The sequence below is a fragment of the Pinus tabuliformis genome, chromosome 8, assembly GCF_031772625.1.
Source record: "Pinus tabuliformis cultivar Carrire ecotype Pingquan chromosome 8, CPIR1, whole genome shotgun sequence".
Classification (NCBI taxonomy): Eukaryota; Viridiplantae; Streptophyta; class Pinopsida; order Pinales; family Pinaceae; genus Pinus; species Pinus tabuliformis.
The window spans coordinates 1,716,485,954-1,716,508,656 of record NC_142294.1 but is presented as its reverse complement, the minus strand read 5'-3'; the positions used below and the strand labels follow the sequence as shown (position 1 = coordinate 1,716,508,656).

General features: G+C 35.3%; 1 pseudogene; it reads right to left on the bottom strand.

The window, feature by feature from the left end:
• Positions 1–4,199: 4,199 nt before the first annotated feature.
• Positions 4,200–5,360, bottom strand: LOC149242902 (chaperone protein dnaJ 10 pseudogene; annotated as a pseudogene).
• Between the last annotated feature and the right edge of the window lie 17,343 nt (positions 5,361–22,703).

Here is a 22,703-nt window from a genome sequence, read left to right as displayed (position 1 = left end):
ACTCTATTTAGTCCCACATGGCTTTATGAAGAGTGTCTAACTTATTGGGAGAGTTATAAAAGAAAAAATTTGGAGCTCATTTCATATGTTGGTTTTTGATATTTGATATTACTATTTTCTAGATGAGATTACTTCTTCTTGGTTTATGATTTGGGATTCATTATTGGTTGGTTGGTTGGTTTTATTTGTTAGGATAAAACCTAATGAGACTATATGTTCGCAAACTAAAGGGATCTTAAAGGACTTTTTAGTTATTCTTCTTAAAGGACTTTTTAGTTATTCCTAATTATTGAGCTTATCTTGAAGATTGTATTATGTCAATAGTTAAAATTTGTTGATACCCTTTGATATTAGGTAGATCTATATAGTGGACAACAAATGTATATAGTGGCTCTTAAAGGACTTTTTAGTTATTCATGATTATTGAGCTTATCTTGAAGATTGTATTATGTCAATAGTTAAAATTTGTTGATATCCTTTGATATTAGGTGGATCTATATAGTGGACAACAAATGTATATAGTGGCTATATAACAATGAATGTATGTATTGGTTATATAGGAATATGACAATCTTACATTGAAAATTTAGCAACATTTTTAACTTTGTACATTTCTTTCAATGTGAAAGAAACTAATAACATTATCATTTTTAAGATTTTTTTTTATCCTCTTAAAAAATAAATTTATTTGTACTTGTTTATTCAAAGATAATAAAAACATAGGTGAATGTGATAACAATAATGCAATATTTATCAAATGTCACCAAATCTTATTATTTAATTCATTATCATTTTTTTACAAACTAATTTATTTGATGTAAGAATTAAAAATTTGAGTTTTCACATGGTATAAATTATTCTTAAATAAACTCTTAAGGTCAACCATCCAAACCTCCCTAAACCATCATAAGAGTTATTTATCTAAATCCAAACTCAAATCTCAACTTTTTCTTGAGAATATAAAGAGAGATTGAAAAAAAAAAGCAACCAAATGCATATACCCATAATATCTACTTTCAATATGATTTAAAAAATAAAAAATAAAAAACAACCTTAAAGTAGAAAAAATCCCACCCTAAAGTAGAAAGAATCCCAGCCTAAGAACATTGTATGGTAGAAAATATTATTTTCAAAGAAAAAAAACCCTAAGGAAAAAAAATCCCCGCCTAAGAACATCGTAGTGTAGAAAATATGATTTTTAAACCACAAAAAAAACTAACATTGTAGTGTAGAAAATATGATTTTAAACCCCAAAAAAAAACAACAACCCTAAAGAAAAAGAATCCCGGCCTAAGAACATTGTATTGTAGAAAATACTTGTAGAAAGGATCTATCCTATATCTCATAGTAAGTGTGATTCTTGACTAGTCATTGTGCTATAAAAGGTGAGTGGGGTAAGTGAGGTAGATATTAACCCAAGACAAGATCCATGAGAGGGAAAAGTGACTGGTTATGAATTAAGTCTCGACTTTCGAGGGAAGAGTGACTAGTTATAAATTAAGTTTCGAAACGCCTCAAAAATTAGTTATAAATTAATATTTTAGTTTCACACTAAAATAATTAAAATTTTATTCATTTATATAGTATTCTTCACATAAAATACATTCTCTATCATCATAATTACCATCTTATAAAAAATAATTAAAATTTTTATTCATTTATATAATATTATTTCCATAAAATACATTCTTTATCATCATAATTACCAACTTAATAAGAAATATGTAAATCTTTATCTTTTTGTAGATCACACTTATTGACCAGGTTAGGTTCATCTTCCCAATATAACCGCTTTCTTTCTTCATGACTAAAATGGATACGCTTCATAACCATAACTTTAGAACCCCTAATGTTTTTAACAATACCATTAAATTCAATCACTGAATGTCACCTTCTTTACACATTTTAGTGTTAAAACTACACTTCATTTCAGCTCATATGTTTAGCAAATAGTATAGTTGGAATAAAACATTTAAAATGCACCTCCCAATTGAAAAGTACTCTAGGGCTACTCTATTGGGGGAAGTTAAAATTTCACTTTATTCAATCCATTGCCTAAAATATCAACACTATTTCAATAAGTTCATAAAAAAAATGAAAACAAATGTAAACGATACACTATATGAAAACCTCCCGATTCTGAAAATAATATCATATTTCAATTAATAAAAACGCATGTAATTAAAAACAATAACAATGTGAAAAAATATTACCTCTTCCCGTGTCATTGCTTAAATAAAATGAAAATTCATCTATGGAGTAATTTAAAAAAAACTTTCAAATATGGTTTAAAATACAGTAAAGAGAAATAAAAAAGATTTAGAAATTATTTTTAAAAGATAATTTAAGCAATTTAAAAAAATATTATATGAGTTATAGATTTTTTTAAATACAAATTAAAAATAAAAAATAAAATAGAGACTAATTAGTTTGTTGAGGTTTAGTTTTTGTTAAGTTGTAGGTTTAAATTTTATAAGGAGAAGTTTGGATAGAAGCTACTTTCAAGAACAAGAATAAAAAAGTATCTTCATATATATTTAAGCTAATTTTCTCACAATCCTCATAATGAGAATTTTATTGTTCGTTAATAGTTTCACTTCCATCTAATAAGCATAGTGATTCCACCTTAAATTTATTTTAACCACAAAGATATATATATATATATATATATATATATAAACAAAAACATATGCAATGTGTACCATTCTAGCCATACTGGCCACTTCCCCTAATCATTCCCTCCAACCATTCTTCCTTCCTCAAACCCCCTCTTCCATTCACCATTCCCTCCAACCATTCTTCCTTCCCCAAACCCCCTCTTCCATTTACCATTCCCTCCAACCATTCTTCCTTTCCCCACCCTTCTAGCTCATTCAACAAGAGATAAGAGGCCATTCACTTAGCCTTCTTCCATTCCATTTGCCATAGAAATTTGTCACCAAAAGGAAAGTGTGTTCCATATTTTTTGAATAGAAAGAAAACAACCAAAGTAATTTCTCTTCACTATCCTCTTTTCACAAAGTATTTTTTATGATTAACTACTTACAAACTTACTTCTCAAGTGACATGAGCATCTGTATTATTCTTGTTCTAGAATGTATTGCTGGCCTTCTTCCATTTAACTACAAATTACAAACCTACCTCTCATGATAGGAGGTGAGCAATAAACCCTCCTAGGAGGGATGAGAAGAAATAAAATGCCAATCTCTTTTATGGACTTTTTTTCTACAATGCATTGTTAATCATTCTTTGTAATAATGGTTTTATAAAATTCATTTAGGGAAGAAGGTGTGCCATGGCATTTGTAAAATCAAGGTGTATAAATGAGGGCGGAAATGGTGAAAGAGAATAAAAAAAGGGAAAAAACAAATTTACTTTTGGAAATTACTTAATATTATTGATATTCCATGATATGTATTTCATTTTATCTTCAATTTTACATGTAATATTTAAAACAAAATATATTAATAACAAAAAATATTGTACAATCTGTTAGAAGTAAAATACATCAATATCCATACTAAAATTGTTGTAGGGCGGCTTAGTTTCTTCCACTAAAATCTAAATTGATATAGGTTTGCTTTGGGAAGAACTAATATTTGAAATGTGAATTGGATAAATTATTTTCTTACTCAACCTTAATTTTTTGTGAGTAATAACCACTAGAAAGCATACACTTTTATTGTTTTACTCCTGGATAAATGCCAAGGAGAACATAAATAATGGTGGAAAGTAATTCTGAGTTGGGATATTTATTACATCTTATTGCTACCCACTAACAAGCATACAAATTTATAGTTTTACTCCTAGATAATGCTAGAAAATAATTCTCAGTTGAGATATTTATTTATATCTTATTCTTATACATTTTATGCTAATATTTTCTTAAATTAAAGTGAGAAATAAATAATAGTAAATATATTATTTGCTTGAGTATCCACTATTAAAAAAAACTTGTTTTTTAATATTTTTCAAACCAAAAAAAAACCTTAGGTGTGTTTGCATGTAAAATGAGAGATTTAAACACAATTCTACCTATTGTATGGTATGGTATGTCAAATGTCAGGTTTCAAATTATATATATATATATAATTTTTCTTCTCTATAATAAAAAAACAATAAAATTGGATATAGCTTCCATTAAATGTCAAAAATTAAAATCGTTTTATTGGAACATAAATTGGGTTGGAAAAGCGAAGTTAGGTTCGAAAAAGCTTCCTTGCAAGACCGTTCCAAAATCGTACAAGCGCATCCATTAATTGACTGAACAACGATCCAATTCCACTGCCGGGATGATTCTTTGGTAATGTATCGGGAGAGCTTGCATCATTTCTGTGATCTTCTTTACCTAACCAAACAGAAGTCTCTTTTACTGGAATTCGATCTTCATTTTCCAGTTTCGCGCTTTGAAAAATCTTTCCCAGAATCTTCAAACCTTTCGCTCGAGCTCGAAGTTCTTCTTTTTTGGCACTCTTATCTTGCAACACCATCCGGCACACATTTGAGAGGGTGCCTTCAATGTCAGGCACATTTACTTTCCAAAGTGAGTTCACAAACAATTCTCTGTTGGACTCTAAAAATGCTTCCAAATCAGCCTCACAATAACTCTCCTCCCTATTCAGCTGCTGTTTATATACTACTAACCCTATATATTCTAGTAACCCTAGCAGTGCAAAAGCACCTGTTGCTGCGGTGAGTAGAGATTTTATGAAATGCCCTTTGCTTCTGAACCATTCAGCTATAAACGGCAAACCCAAATAGATGGCCTTCTTTCCAAGTTCCTTTGCCGCTTGTCTTTCATACATGTAACCAATTGTCTGCAGCATATTGCTTCCATAATCTGCAGCGCACAGCAATTGAGCCTCAGATTTAGCTTCTTGTATAAAACCTTCCCTGTCACCTTTTACATACCGATTAAGGCGATCTTTCAAAATCTCTGCAAGTTTTTCTTCTCTTTCCTTTTGGACACCCTTCATATTCTCTTGTAGTTTCCTGGTATCTGTCAGTTCATCTTCAGTAAACTTATAAAAAACAAACATTGAAGCCATTGCAAGCTGACCTATATAGTCTTCGAAAAGGTCGTTTCCAAACAGCATAGAAAACACTTCTGCTGGATCTATCATTATTTCCATTGATACACCTGCCTTTCCATGTGCGTCATATGATGCCCGCTGTGTTGGATCACTGAGAACTTGGAAAGCTTCTCCTAATACCTGGAAATTTTGTGCCGCTTGAGGATCATTTGGATTTTTATCAGGGTGAACTTGCCTAGCCTTCATGTAATATGCTTTCTTGATCTCTGCTTCAGTGGCCGTTGGGCTGACTCCTAGCACGTCATAGTAACCGGTCTCCTTAACCATTTCTAAAAATCTGCAGCAGATTCAGATGGGAAATCGATGCCTTACCCGAGAACAGCCTGTTCAGAACGCTAGCAATGGCTCTTCTAAGGTAGGTAGTTTATATCAAACCCTAAGATCTATTTATATTATTTTCTCTGAAAATGAAAGTTAAGAACAGAGAGGTCGGTTCGTATTCGAAGATGATTAAGAACTATTAACACTATGGTTATGTTAAGTATATTGGTTAATAAGTTTATTGTTATATTTGGCCGTATATTATACTTTCGGGAGAATTTTGGCTTTGCATCTTCAATTTTTTTTAATTATTTATCCACATTATCATTATAAAATGTCCATATATCGTGATGGTAGTTAATGATTTGATAAGTTTGAAGAATGGTGTCCCATAAGATGAGAGATTACTAAATCCATAAAAATGTTTATTTCAGCTTGTTTTGAACCCTAGTCATGGCTCTTTTAAGGTAAATAGTTTATGATGATGATGATGATAGTGGTTAAACCAAATTGGTCTATGGACTTATAATTCTTTTAGTTTTTAACTGTCTCCTCGTCTTTCGTGGCGAGATTGATGCTGTAGCATTCTTTTTTTTCTCTATGGTCTTCCAACTTCTTGTATCTTACATCTCCTTCATCTCTTCTGGTTCTTGGGACATTGTTGTCTTAGCTTTGCGATCTATTGTGTTCGTCCTCTTGAAGATAGATGGAGAAGAAGTTTGGTCTGGAGATCTGCTTTGCTGTTAAATGAAGATTTATTTTGTGTGGTATTCGAACCCTCATAACTATTGATGCTTGAGGGGTTGTCAAGTTCACATTTTTGTTGCTAGGCGGGGCTTTCTCCCTGTTTGTCTTGAGAGTTGTTTCTTTCTTGTGATTCAAAGTTTTCGTGTAGTGTTCCTTTTGTGCTCCTTCCCACCATGTAGATCTTGGTGGTTTTTTCTAGCATAATTTTCCTCGGAGGCTTTTGGGAAAGAGGCAAAAGCTTTTGTAATGCTTTTGGGCAAGAGGCAAAAGCTTCTGTAATGGTCGGACTATAGTAGCTACTTGTACTAAAAAACAAGTAAATGTGATCCCCCCTAGACAATAAAATATATTGACATGGGGAGGAACATATTTACTGGTGATATCATCCGTAATCGCCTGAATCTCGAGACGCTTTTAGAACCGATCGTATACTTTATTGAGATAGGTAAGCTGAAATTCCCCCTCTGAAAATCATACATGAGAATTTCCCTTCATACGGCTTGAACAAGAACACGCAAATGCTTTTGGACATGAATAAAAAAATTTGGGAAAAGAGATACTTGAGGGTTCGTTGCCTGACCGGCTAGAGAAATGAAGATCATTCGAAACAGTCCAACATTTCTATTAGAAGACTCTATAGTGCCAAAATTTCAAAAAGTGCCAAAATTTCAAGACGACTCATCCCTATGATAAATCACTTTAGGCCCTTTGAACGATCTTTTACCCTATTGTGTGATATCAGTTCCCTAGAAAAGAACTAATATAGATGATTTATAGGAATTGGCTAGATGACCCGTCTCAAAGCAATATCAACATATGAAGAGAACACTTTCATAATCGGGTTTGTGGTTCCACACATAGTATTTACTTGTTAGGTTTATTTTAGCTGGGAATCTGGCGCTGAAGTCCATTTCCACACAGATGCATGCATAGGTGGTTCTTGCATATTCCTCTGTTTCTGTGCACTTGCAGTAAAATTTTCCAATTGCATTTCCAATGGATATTAGCTAGGAGAGATTCTAGAGATGCAAGGGTAGGCTTGGCAATCTCACCGAAACTGGTGCTGAGGTTATGACCGTTATTGAGGGATCGAATGATGGGTTCCATGGCTTCATGAATAGGCGTGAGTTTTCCCAAAACCAAGGTCTGGAATTTAGAATACATTGTCTGTTTTCAGGATTTTCAAAATCTACTATAAAGAAACCCCTAGTACAGGGGTAGATATTAATTCCATCAGAAATGATAGGCTTCCATACCTCCGAGATCCAATTGTGGAGAGCTGTCAACCGTGTTCAAAAACCATTGAACCGGCAGATTAGAGCACTTTTGGAAAACTTCAAATCCTCATCGAGTGAGGCGTGGACCACATGGATAGTGGGAGATGGGGCTTCACTTACGATATGAGCATGAGCTTGTCCTTCAGAAGCGTATGGCACTGAGCCAGCAGCTATTTTCGCGAAGCTTGGAGCCATATTTGCCCATAGAAAGCTGAGACCCAGTGTCACATAAATAAGGCAGAAGATTAGATCTAGATCTAGCCATAGAAGATTAGATCTAGATCTAGATCTAGCCACAGAAGATTAGATCTAGATTCTCAGTAAGTCTTTTAATCTGCAAACCCTAAGATCTAGATTCAAACCCTAAGATTTATTTATATTATTTTATTTTCTTTGGAGATGTAAATTAAGAACACAAAGGTCGGTTCGTATTCAAAGATGATTAAGAACTCTTAACATTATGGTTATGTTAATTATATTGGATAATAATTTTATTATTATTTTTGGGCCGTATATTATACTTTTGGGAGAATTTTTGGTTTGCATTTTCATTTTTTTTAAATTATTTATCCAGATTATCACTATAAAATGTCCATATATCGTGATGGTAGTTATTGATTTGAAAATTTTGAAGAATGGTGTCAAATAAGATGAGAAATTCCTAAATCCATAAAAATGTTTATTGTAGAATAGAGTTTTAGAATTTTGATATAATTTTTAATAGTTATTAAGTAGTTGGTAGGATTTAATCTCTCTATGATATTTTAGAATATCTCTGTCATATTTTAGAATATTTTTAATAGTATATTTAAATAAAATATTAAAGTTTATTTTCAAAATAGCTAAGTTTTTTTTTTCTTTTTTCTTTTTTAAAATTAAATTTTCTAGTCAAGATTTTTTTATTATGTAAATTAGTTATGATTTTTTCGGTATTTTTATGCAATATTTGAGGATTTCACGGACATTGGCAAGGTCAAATAATTGACATTGACCTTGCCCATGTCTTTCAAACCCTAGAATATTTCGAGAATCTGCAATCTAGTTAAGGTAAAAGGATTCTTGAGCAGATGGTGTTGATAAGCCATGGTATTGTAGTAGAACCTATTGACAAGTTAAGAATATCTATGATTTAATCTCCATGGTTAAGAATCTTGTTGCATATTTTTTAAATGTATGTATAATTTTTTATTAATTAATATATCAAAATATTACCTAGATGTGGGTGAATTTACTGTGCATTAATGCAAGGGTGATGGAATGACGGCGCTCGGCCGAGCCAGTTGGTGGCCAGCGCACCATCCCAGGCTTGGCCTTAGCACCTGCATATTCACCTCAAGCGAGAGCAGGCCAGCATGCAGAAATTCATAAATGCTCACTCTTGCCGAGAAATCCAGACAAATCAATTCATTATGGCGCCTATTAATCACTTTTCTTGCCCACCGTCCTTTAGTGTTTGCCCGCTCCAAGCAGAAATCCCCTGCAATAGAACTGTTGTAGGAAAACGCTCCTGCCTGCTCTGTTGTCTTGCCTTTGGCAATGGATTCCATTATTCCCATTCCCAATTCTACCCTTTGAACCATTCCCTGGCACCCTCTGCTCATTCTCAGATTTCTTCCCTAGCCCTCAATTCTCCAGAGCTTCTCATTCAGCGCAGCGAGATGGTTTGACATCGCATGCGGAGTCGCAAAGGAGGGGACCATGGGGGCAACTCTCGCTCTCAGGCTGCACGCAATGAGGCTCCGCCTCTGCCTCCTGCTTCTCTGCCTCCTTCTCAAACCAACTCGCTCCCTCCTAGTCTGCCTAGACGTCACTACCCTCACTCAGCTTTCCACTCGAACCATTTCAGGTTCTAGAGCAACCTGAACTGGCCCATTCTTTCGGCTAATGTCACAATTATCTTTTTTGAAGAAGAAAGCCAGCTTAGTGCTCCTATGCGTTTCTTTGCGGACCAAACTCAGAATGTTCATAGAATGGAATTTAGTTTGGGCCCTAAGCAGCCTCCGATGGATGGAGGCAGAGTTGCCTGCCGTGTCAACCTGAATGTTGATGGTGATTCTGGAGGCTACACCTGGTACCCAGGTGGCAGTGCTTGGGGAGCCACTACTTCATCAGCTTTCGTGGGCAGCTAGAGTGGCACTCCTCTGGTTACGGAGATCCCAGGTGGAAACGCTCCTCATGCCATTGCTGGCTGCTCAAGTGGCATACCTCTGGTGACTGGTCCTCCAGCTGGCAGGGAGATGGTGATGCGGCGACAGACGGCGTGGTTTGGTATGGAAACGAATGTCCAGTTGTCGAGGAGGCTCGAGACTAGGATTTCCCAATGTGACGACACGTGGCCTCCCAAAGGCCACCTCAGAGTTTTCATGATGAATGGTCAGGTCCAGTTTTCTATGGTTTTGTATCTAGTTCTCTGGTTAGGCAGTTCTATCTGGTATTTCAATTGTTTCAGAATGGTGAATTCTCAAGTCTTCATTCTGGTTTTGTTGTTGTTCTCTCGATCTTTAGCATGGTTTTTTGAAATTCCAAACTGGTTTCCCCAAATTTGGGGCAGTTATGTTTTCCAGAAGGGACTTAGTTGTTCTATGTTGAGGCTACAACCTCATTGTAAATATTTTTCACTTTCCTATTAATAGAATTAGCTTTTATAGAGAATATATATATATATATATCAAAATATTAATCCTATTAGTCATTCATTTAGATTCTCAAGAAATAATTTTATTTATTACATTACTTTTAAATAATTACAAATCATATCATGAACATTCCCTTTGTCGGCCTTTCTCTATTATGATCATTTACTTAGTCATCCTTTTTTTACCCTAGTAATTCTTTTCCGATTAATACCTCGGTAGATCATTTTTCCTCAAACATTTTTAGCCTGATGATGAACCTTAGTTGCAAGATTTTCAAGTCAATATGGATGGGATTTTTCTAGGAAAATCACTACAACAAATCAACAATCCCATAAATCTAGAATCTGAAATGTATGCATGTTTAACTTGTATATTATTTTCTTTTATGAATTATTATTATTATTTTAAATAAATTTATAACTTAGTTACTGCTTCAAATCTTTTTAATTTTAGAAACTTGACATGTATGATGAAGTTTTGATACTTAATACAGATTAATGCCTATTATCATTTACCAACCATTTTATTTATATGGTTGGGATAGCATTATTTGGTTTTTTTAATTATCATTAACAATATTAATATATGGTTCTATTATACTCTATCAAATCTTGTTAAGTTAACTATTATACAACTTGTATGACTAGATATAAATGCACATGGTAGTTTCAAAATGATTTTCTTAACCTTGAATTACAAATGTTTGCCAAGTTCCTCTACGAAATTGTCCCTCAAGACGATAAGAGACACTCATAAACCCATAGTGTATTTTTCATAAACCCATAGTGTATTTTTTGTTTTGCAAAAACAAATGCCAAAAGCATGATAAAAGGGACCAAAATTATTCAACAATTATGAAAGGATAAGACTTGAATTTCATGGATGCTTTATGGAATTTATGAAGGCTATTCATAGGATAGAAGAATGGTTTTTTTAACATCTCTAATTCATGAGATCATGATTCAAGATTGGGGTGTCACTTAACTCATCTAACTATGGAAATTAAAAACTTGATTCCCTAAAAATCTTTGGGACCTACTCAAACTATTTAGAATTTTGGGGAAACCTCTTATCTATGTCATGGATGAGACAAAGGTAGGTAATTCTAATTGGTGATTTAATTTCACTCTTTATGTATGTAAGGTGTGGATTCCAACAATGTTGGGAATGGAATCCCCCAAGGCATGTTTTGGGGCTTAAATCCCAAGTTTTGACCAAGTCTTTTATAAATTCTCTACGAATTATGGGCGCGGAGTGCAAAGTTATAATAGAGTCACAGGGTTGTCCGCCCTCGGTTTGGTAATGTAATGTCGGCTTGATAGACCTACCCATGGTATGCGGACCATGGGATTGTATAATTAGAGCGAGGCTCTAAGTGTATAGGATAGTGAATAACATGGAAATATGATGAGTCTAAGTGCTTGATTCGAGGTGTAATGTGTGTCTTTGGGTCGTAGAGTAGGAGAAGGCAACTGAGTGCACAGAGTCCTGGTTGTCTGCATCCAAGTGTGTGGACCCCTAAAGCTGAGTGCGCAAGGAAGGTCGAGTCTGTAACCATTAGAAGAATTAATGAAGAGAAGTTTACCATATTTCTGTGTATCTTTTCGTGTTTTAATGTATGATTGAGTATAAATTGCAAGTGTATTGTTTATTTGTTGTGTGAACTCTTATGAATCTGTTGTATAAATAAATCTAATGTAAGACATATAGTTGCACAAAGATAATTGAATAGGAATACGAAGATAAGTAAGATATCAGGTGTGACTTAGGCGAAGAGTGTTGAACACTGCTCCAGCAGTGCGGAAGCCCCACAACCCTTGGTTAGGGCTGTGCAAAGGCAAGTATATCAGGGCGCGAAGGCCTGGGAAGTGCACACAGGGATGAACAGTTGGACCAATCGAACCTCCCAGACATCTCAAGGGTGCAGAAACCTGGTTCCAGCATCGTCCTTTACTACTTCGGGTGAGACCTCAGTCCGTGCTCTGCGGACTGTTCCCAAAAGGGCCAGTAGTATAGGGATGTGTTTGGCTAGTTCACTCCGAACCTGGGTCAGGCCCAAACAAGCCAACAAAAAACCCAAATCATCATTCTATTTGTTTTTCTTCTTAGAATCCTAGTACTAGTCAACACCTAAACTTATAGCCAACCAAGCTCACCCTCATTCTGAAAGATGAAATAAAAGGGGAGAGACAAACTCTAAATGACTTGAAAAATTATTTTTCTCCTAATACTTCTTGGAAGAAACCCTTAGATTTCGAAAATATGTTTCAATTAGATTGAACATTGACCATAATATAGTTCTTCTCAATGTGCCCCTACATAATGAAACCTGCCCAACACTTTCAAATTAAACGCTAAAAGTCTCATAAATGGAATTTTATTAAAAATGTTGAAATTTTTCTAAGTTCACTTGAATAATTCTATAAGAAAAATTGTATCCTTTCATTTTCATTCAAAGTTAAAAAAATAAGTCCACGATGATCTTGTGATCCAAGGAAAAATGAAAAAATGACGATTTCCTCCTTGGAGACATATAATAACCCCTAAACAATAGAATCTCTTTGGATGGATTTGTACCCTTAATAATTACTTGAAAAGGTGAACATTATTAGTTCTAGAACAAAATAATACAACTACATTCAGAAAAAGAAATGTCGTGGAACATAAAATGTAGGGTCCTTTGTCTTTGGGTATGGGATGACAATACTAAATTCTTCCCCTTATTTGCAAATTACTAGAAAAATATGAATTAAATAGGGAAAATTGATGGAGGGATGGCCCGACACATAAAAATTTCACCGGTGCCGCTTTGGAAGGGGTCATCCATTTTCAAAACCTCTTTCAAAGAGAAACTAAATTTTTGTGAATTCCATCCTTTAGCTATATAGCGTCTTTACCCAAATTCATAGAATTAGAAGAAAAAAATATCATATGGTAGAGGTGGGAAAATAAGAAATCCTCAAAACGTTGCATATTTCTTAGAAAGACAAGATCTTTAGGCTAGATGGGATACCAATAGAATTATTTCTTAGTTGGTATGAAATCATAAAGGAGGAGATATGCAAGGTTGTGGAAGCATCTCAACTCTCTAGAAATGTCTTGTACTCTTTCAACACTACTTTTATATAATTCATCCCAAATATAGATAACCCAAACATACTTGATAATTTCCACCCAATATCACTTCGTAATAGTATTTACAAGAGCATAACAAAAATCATCTCTTCCAGTGTAGAATAAGTTATCTCAAAGTAGACCTCACTAAATTATTTTGGCTTTCTTCAGGGATACCAAGCCCATGAGGTAGTAGGTGTTTCTTAGGAGGGTCTACACTAGTAAGAAGAAAAATTGAAGGCTACGGTTTCCAAAACTAACCCATCCAAGGTCTCGATCAAGTTAGTTGGCTTTTCGTATGTCTCACCCTCATTTATTTAGTATTCAACTTACACTTTGTGGCTTATGTTATGGCTTGCATTAGTTTGGAAACTTTTGTAGTCTTAATTAATGGGTCAGCTTCTTACTACATTCAATATTATAAAGACATTTGGCAGGGATTCCTATCATCTTCCATTATTTTCCTTATTGGAATAGAAGGGCTAACTAGAGATGTTAGTGCTACATTAGCAAATGGTTCCTTTAAAGGCATCCTAATTGGTAGTTCTTTCGTTTCTTTGCATTTTTATTTTGTATACAACATCCTTCTTTATGTGATGGATCATAGTGGGTGTTGGAAGAATTGAAGGAATTCTTATATCTCTTTTGCATAGCCACAAGTATGATAAAAATCTCTACCATATCTCTAGTAATTTGTTGGGGCCTCTCTAAGCTTGAGAAGGTCTATATTTATCATATTTTCCATTCAAGGTAACCCACATTCTCGTACATGATGAACTAGTGGCATCGAAAAATATGCTTTATGGTGATGGAAATTTAGCGATCTATCACTATTTTGTATTCCAAAAGGATTTGTTATTCAAGTTACCATCATATCCCATTTATGAAATAATAAATTATAACCATAAATAATGGGACATACAATATGCTTATAATTTCAAGAGAAAAAAAAACCAATAGTTGTGACAAATCATTCATGGACCATATTGGCATGATGGGGTGAAGATCTAATCTTCAAGAGTTTTCCAACAAATCCCTCAAATATATTGACATTAGCAACACTTGTTTCCATGTGAGGTGTCACCTAAGGTATTCGATGGGATTGCAAAACTTGTGTAGGTTATGCAAGGAATATGGGATATGGAACACTATCTTGGCTTCTGGAAATCTTACTCAACCCATCACATATGTCATACATTGAAAATATTTCCACAACTTGCACATGCATATTTTAGAACTTTCTCTCCTAGAGTTAAGAATTTTGTATAAGTTAATAGTTATGAATCTCCTACAAATTTTACAAGGATCCCTCCTTCGATAGCCCCTCTACTATTTTTCACAAAATAGCTTTAACAAGAAATATAAAGAGGAGGGGAGATGGGGGCCAATGCACACCGTCTGGTGCCAAAAAATGGCGATCATGGATTCAATGGATCTATAATCAAAATCTTCCGTTCTCATGATGGGCCTCAAAGAATAAATAAAATAATTACTCAAGTGTGTTGTTTATGTCATTGATTTTGAAGAGGATGGGTTGCTCTGCTTGCTTCCTAAGTGTAGCAACACCTTCCATCTAGACTGCATAAATATGTAGAGTTTTTTGTACAAAATGTGCCCTATATGTAGAACTAGTTAGGTTCCCATGAATAACAGGAATGAAATATGGAGACATCAAACTGCCTGAGACTACAACATTACACCAGATAGTGATAGTGGTGGATGTGAGAGGAGCAATTGTGATTTCGATATATGGAGGTTCTTTTAGAGTAAATGTTATCCAAAATTCCTCCAAATCCAGTGGAATTTGGGCTCTCTTTTATAGTGATATAAAGAAATTTGATGGGAATGGAGAATAAAGTTACTTCCTAAATTCAAAATGGGTTCCACCTAGTGTAGTCTGAAGAGGAGCCATTATGCAAGGAAATGACAATCCATTGACACATAGCTTTGCAGGCATTGAATATGTTGGGATATTACCATTGTAAACCAAGGAAGTTGCAAAAAATTCTAGAGTATTCCCTTCGTGCACATATTTGCAAACGATGTCCATCACATTCTCATGTCCCTCTCAGTCCCTGCTCCATCTCACTGGCAAAAAAAATCAGATTATATGAACATCATGGACTCATTACAGGGATTAAGATCCTTAATTTTAGTTATGTGGAAGAAAATAATGACCATGATTAGAAATGTGTTCTCTATGAAAAAGGGATTAGAAGAGCCTTATGGGTTTGTTGTTCTGGGAAGCGATGGAGATGCCAGGATCTTGAATATCTAGAGGATCTCAACTGTATACTTCCCTTGGCTAAGGGAGATATCATTTGGTCTCTTCCACAATTCTAGTCTCAAAAAATAGTGCATTAAGCCCATATCCTTCATTTCAAACTCAAAATTGATCTCACTCTTACACCCATCTACGAGCATCTCATCCCTGTAAGAAACATGTCATCTACATATAGTGCCAATATCAAGGGGAAACCATATTCAACCTTGTAATAAATGTTGGGATATGCATTACTCTTGGTAACCTTAAGATCATTAAATAACTCTCTATTATGGCATACCATGCCCTGGGTTCCTACTTAAGCTCATTGTTGTAGCTTCTACAACCCCCCTCCAATTTTTTTCAAACGCTTTGATTTTGGAGCCTACCTTTTGTAAATAAGATCTTATCTTTTAATATTGTCAAGTGTTCCTCTTGATGTTTTAGTATCGTAATTACTCATTCTTTCATTCAACACTTGTGTGATGTTTTGACTAAGTCTCATTGCCAACAATTGCATAAATTTTGACGACAAGTCACTTTCCTCCAAACATAAGCCAACTCTTGTTATGATATAGGATTGATTGCTGGTCTAGCCTCTCGGAATTGCACAAATGATTGAGGATTTTAACTACACAATCCTATGAGACATGCAATCATTGGGAAAGAAAACTATGGAATATTCCATTGAGAGTCAGAACTGTACAATCCACTAAACCAGTCTAATGCACAATCCCTTGCTACTGAGAATTGCATAGTCCTTTGTGCAAGCGGATTGTGCAGTTCCTTAGAATAACCAATTTCACATCCCTAAGAAATTGTAGGGAGTATGCAATCACCTATGGACAAGTGGCACACAGTTTCTATTTATGATTTAAGGACAACTGTCACTTTCTCCTTGAGTTTAGGTGTGAGTGTCATAAACCCTAACCTAATCTTATGGGGGATAAGTATATATAATAAAGGCTTACAGAACTCATTTTCATGCTCAAAATTGAATCTCTAGCCTTCCCCACGAGATCATCAAGCTTCATATTCAGTTTGCAGCACTTTTTTGGGTAAGTTTCTAAAATGTCATGTTTGACTACTTTTTTTGTTGTTTTTTGTCGCTTTTGTGTTTGCAAGTGTTGCTTTTCCTATTTCTTCTTAGATTTACTAGTTTTAATACTATGTTTACCTTGTATGAGTGTTTTTTTAGTCAGTTATTCAGTTTTTACAAGTGTCACATCCCTCCCAAGTTGTTTTTCCTATTAGCAGTTACTGTTGCTCGGTCTTTTTGTGCATGCATGATCTTCCCTTTGCATAATCATCTATGGTAAATGTTAATTATTGATCTAAATTATCTTAAGGCCAATCTACAATTACTCTTTCCTCATCTTTAGATTTCAAACTTGCTTGTTTTCGAGGCTGAACTACTGCATCATCATAACTAGCTGGCCTCTCCCACCGTGCATTGCACAATCCTAAGCCTCAAGCTAACCCCTTTCTAGTTGAAATTGCAGAAAGCATAGTTAGTGTCCTCCTCTAGCTACATGTTGCACAATCCCAGTCATGAGTGGCATAGCCTGGTCACTGAGACTGTGCAACACAAAAATTGCTCTCTCTTCTACCAACTTAGACTACACATTATGCAGTCTCAAGCCTCAAACCATCCCTTTAATAGATGTGACTGCACAGTCCTCCTATTTTACTATGTCTTGCACAATCCAAAGGCCTATCATTCCATATTCCAACCAAAAATTGGGCAATATATCTCCTCTTCGTTGTTTGGTTACCTTTTGATTGATTGATGAGCTGATTTGTCTAGAGCTAACTTGTTTTTGCCACGAGTGCATCTCCTGCCACAACTAATATAGGATTTTAGCATGCTTCTTTTCAGCAATAGAAAACACCATTCCTATTAAGAGATTAGCATAAAAAGAGGCTACAAAAAGCAGTACTAATGAGGTGGTCAAAATTCCTTCATCCTTAGATCCCATTCTAACTGATACACAATTTTACATTGAAAATGACTCATATATCACATGGCACGCTGTTAAGATGCATTCACAGCCAAAAAGTTTAAACAGTATATGTAAGATAGAGAGGTTCATATCAACATCTGACAGCCAAGACTTAAATGGTTACTTGCAGATTCTCGACCTCACCTTGTGAAAATTTTATGAGATTGACTCTACAAGGTTTCAACACCAAAAGCACCTGAAAAAATGTTTTAATAATTGATAGTATTATGTTGCCAAATTTATAGATAGAAGAATATTGAATCCTTCCCAAAAATATGGGTTTACATGTTGTATCAGATTGTCTCTCATGGGAATATATTCAACGAGTTTGATCTTATGTCTCACCAGTTGAAGATAAAGGTAAATAAGGCAAGAAATCCACCAAAAGGAAATAAATAATAGTTCTACATGTGTTCCTACCTACTGGATGGTACATGTGCTCATAGTGCTTGCACTGGCATGGATTGGAAATGGACTTCCAGAGACCCTCCTATCCATATATATTGTAAGTTGTTGGAAGATTGCAGCTGCAGTGGAGTCTTTGAAAATCTGGGTGATCATTTCTTCAGGGCGCTATACCAGATGATATTTGAAGAAGAGGCCCCTTACATGTCTCCTAAGGAAATGAGTGCAATATCAAAAGTCACATATTGGTTCGCCTCACCAGATGACACATACCTTAGATTGTTCAGCTGCCAGAAAGCATCTCATATCTTACTGAGGTATGCCACCGATAAAATATTCATGCAAGAGGTCACATATCATCTTGTCATAGGTTTTTCCATAGTGTTTCAAATGAAGAAGAAAGAATCGCAGCTTACTCTCCCCTTACAGGTGGGATCTTACATTATTAAGAACTTGAAGGCCGCAGAAACTGGAGCGAAACAATTGGAAGACTTCAAACTTGGTACAATAGACTATCATCAGTATGATCCCAAAGGAGTTTGTAAGAAGAATTGTGCCAAGTTACACTTTATTTGGTCATATGGGACTCATGCTAGGCCGAAGGAAGAAAGTATGAAGAATCGCTATAATGTATCTTGGTAATGTGCACCAAGAGATGAGGCAAGGTTTTCTAATGCAGTTCTAGAACAAGGTGTTACTCTGGAGGAAAAGCAACCAGAAGAGCACTCCCCAGTGAGTAATAAGTATAAGAGGAAGGTTCCCCACATCCCAACAGAGGAGCAGAGATGCAATTTGAAGGCATATCTATGTGGGAATTAAAGAATTGCTAAGAGGGGGGGTGAATCAGTAATTTAAGAAACTCTTAATTTTGTCTTCTTATTGTTCTTATAGTTCCTTCTTATGTTCTTTCATATGTGAAATAATTCATTCATGAAGCAGTAAATCTTATAAACTTTTAGAACACATACTCAAACAACAATCTCATGATCATCATACATTTGACATAACGTTTTCACGTGGAAATGCAGAGGCAAAAAACCACCAATTTGTTCTTTGTTTTATGATGTACTTTAAGAACCAAATTAATTACATCTATTTTTTTGTGAGCACCCACTCATTGGAGGCACCAAGCCCCTTTGTTTAGAAAGCACCAACTTTCCAAGATGCACCAACCTCTTTTGTTTAGCAAGCATCAACTTGCCAAGAGGCACCAACCTCTTTTGTTTAGTAAGAACCAACTTGCCTAGAGACACCAACCTCTTACGTGTGTAGACATGAACCTATCAATGTTGTTGTTTTACTATTTTATACAATTTTCACATTGAAAACATAGGCATACAAATTACAAGTAAAATACCAACTTAATGGTTGTCTGCAGATTCAACTTTTGCACTCTACTTTCTGAACACTTGTGGAAGTCTTCCTCTTGCTGCCCACTGCAACACTTGCTCTGTGATGTGCTTTCTCCGCTAAGGTCTCTCCACTGTATCACGATAACGCTACCCTTGCAACAATCTGCTCCAATTCACAACTCACTTCTTTGCTCTTGTGTAAGTATGCTCACACTGCACCTTCACTCAATGGAGATTCAGAATTTTATTCATGTGCTTCTCCTGGCTTGATATAGTCACTTTCATCATCAATTCTACCCATGCATGTACCCCAGGCATGGCACCCCATATTTTGTTTATCTATGCACAATCCAACTCATTCATTCCATTAAACTTATAAGGATGGGCGATAATCACTTCTCTGTCATACACTTGACTCTCCATGTTGTGTGTTAAGCCTCATCCCTCATTACATATTTCACAGAGGCTCCCCATACTTCTTTCTAGTTCACAGAGATCTATCTGTACATCATCATGGAGTCTCTATTTCACATTTATTTACAATTCATGCACGGGAGGCCTTTAGCCATCAATATTACAATTCTGCATTAAAAAAACAAATGTCAATTAATAGATATTAATGCAACTCTATAACACCATATGAGAGCTTTTCATCATAGTGTTGTGTAGTGGTGTAACACTATGAAATAACCAACTGCCAACCTCTGATCAAGTCTAGCCCCTTTTGCATATGACCCCTGTTATATCTCCACGATAGGACTTTGTTCGGTGACTGAGTGCCAACCATATCGGAGCTCGCTTTATTGGCATTTTTCATTTGTGGCCAATGTTTTAGCAACCACAAACCTGTGATTGTCGATATCTGATTTTTAAGCTTCTTTTGCTCAGCCCTTACGACATATTTCTCACCATATGACCAAGGGGGGTGACCGAGAGCTTGGCCTTAAGGCGCTAAGTCTTTCAACACTCTGTGTGGAGCCTTTGGTTCCTTTGTAATGTGCCATGCCCTTGGTTTCCTGTCTTTTCTCTAGACAATGTGCTTACCACATTGGAGCCCCTTATTGGTAATTTCCACTTTGTGACAATGTGTTATCCCTCACAAATCACCGATTGCCAATTGTTGATTGGCATCTTCGTTCAACCCTAGCCCCTAGCTCCAAACCTACGATCATCGATTATTTATGTGAAATCATCACTGCCATGTGACAGTCTCTAAGTGGTGACACGTGTCACCCTGATATGGCCCATCAGGCCACCAAACATGATCGAATATGACTACCACGTGTCCTTTTGTACCTCCACATCATGCTGACATCAACTGCCACTTGGCCTTATTAGATTCAATCAGATCTTGCCATGTGTCTGCATCAGAGCTCACCACCAATGCTTTTTTATATCCTTATCAGAGTGCACCAAATGCCTCCACATGTCCTTCCTAGAGGAGATGGAAATGGACCTCCCTGGCAATTTAACAAAGAATGCAAAGTCCGGACTTATTCCGTGATATTGTGAGACCTTTGACACGTGAGATCACCGATATGAAATTCGTCAGGGCCTCCGATATGAAATTTTTTGCAACCTCCAATTGCGATTCATTTGGACCTCTGATATTCGATATTCCTCGCTGCACAAGGCCTTAATCATCCTAAACTTCAGCAAGCCATATCTCTCAAACCACAAGTCCATTTATGGACTTTCGCATACCGTTAGAAAGATATTTTAGAGCACTTTCAAATGAAAGGAGTCTGATTGGCCACTAAACCCAACTTCTACGTTAAAATATGGCTCCAAAGTGTTTAACTAGCTAGAATCACAACCACCAAGGCATGAAACCCCATCATTGGGCTGAGCCTGGTTTGAAATCAATGTTGACACTTACACAACCAACCATATTCACACCATCAAATGTCCAACAATATCCCCCATTGGCATTGATGGAAACAATACCAAATTTCTCCACCTTTGACATCGATGGTAAAGAAAACTTCACTTGCACTCCTCCTGAACCAATGCAACCTACTCCTCCATGAGTTCCTCCCATTGAGTAGCTTCCACCTGCTACCAAAATAAAGTCATTTAGAGGGAGGAGTCACAACTGCTATCTGTTGCCTGAGATACTCAAATGGTTCTCTTACAAGCGGCTTGGTAAAGATATCTTTCAGTTGCTCTTTAGTGGGCACATATACAAGTTTAACAGTATTGGCTGCAGCTTGTTCCCTTAAGAAATGATACTTGATAGGAATGTGCTTGGTTATTAAATACATGACTTGATTTTTTGAGATATTTATATATAAAACATGGGTACCATTCCTATAAACAACCCTTCCCATCACCATTCCCTCTGAAATCCTTCCTTTCCTCCACCCTTCTAGCCACCCTCCTTCAACAAGAGGTAAGAGGTTAGCACTCACCCTTCTTCCATTCCATTGACTATAGAAAGTTGTCACCAAAGGGAAGTTGTGTTCCATTTTTTTGAATGAAAAGAAAAAAAGAGAAGTAATTCCTCCTCACTATCCTCTTTCCACAAAGTGTTGATTTCACTCCTCCCTTAAACAACTTACGAGCCTACCTCTCAAGGGACACGAGCACCCACATTATCCTTGTTATAGAAGGTATTGCTTGCTTTCTTCCATTAAATGATAAATTACAAACAAACTTAGCTCTCATGATAAGAGAGTAAGAAATAAACCTCCTAGGAGGAGTGTGAAGATAGAAAATGCCAATCTCTTGTACCAAATTTCCTTCTACAAAGATTTGCTAATCCTTCTCCTTAAAGAATGGTTTTAGAAAATTCATTTAGGAAAGGTGTGCCATGGTATTTGTAAAACCAGGGTGTATAAAAGGTAGAAAAAAATGGTAAAAAGGAATGAGAAAAAGTGAAGAAAAAATTTGGGGATGGAAATTACTTAATATTATTGATATTTAATGATATGTATTTCATTTTATTTTCAATTTAGATGTAATATTTAAAATAAAATATATTAATAACAAAAAAATATTGTATTATCTACTAAAAGTAAAATACTTTAATATATATATTAAAAATGTTCTAGGGAAGTTTAGTTCCTTCCACTCAAATTTGAAATTATGCTTTGTTAAAAAATTATAAAAAATTATGACCTATATTGGTCAATTTTAAATTAATATAGGTTTTCTTTGGCAAGAACTAATAATTGAGATATGAATTGGATAAATAATTTTCTTACTCACAATTTTGGTGACTAGTAACCACTGGTAAGCATACACATTTATTGTTTCTCCTAAATAAATGTGAAGAACATAAATAACCGTGGAAAGTAATTCTCACTTGGGATAATTATTTACATCTTATTAGTAACCACTAGCAAGCATACACATTTATTATTTTACTCCTAGATCAATGCCAAGGAGAACATAAATAATCATGGAAAGTAATTCACAATTGGGATATTTATTTACATCTTATTAGTAACCAATAACAAACATACACATTTATGGTTTTACTCCTCAACGAGAACATAAATAATAGTAGAAGGTAATTCTGAGTTGAAATATTTATTTACATCTTATTCT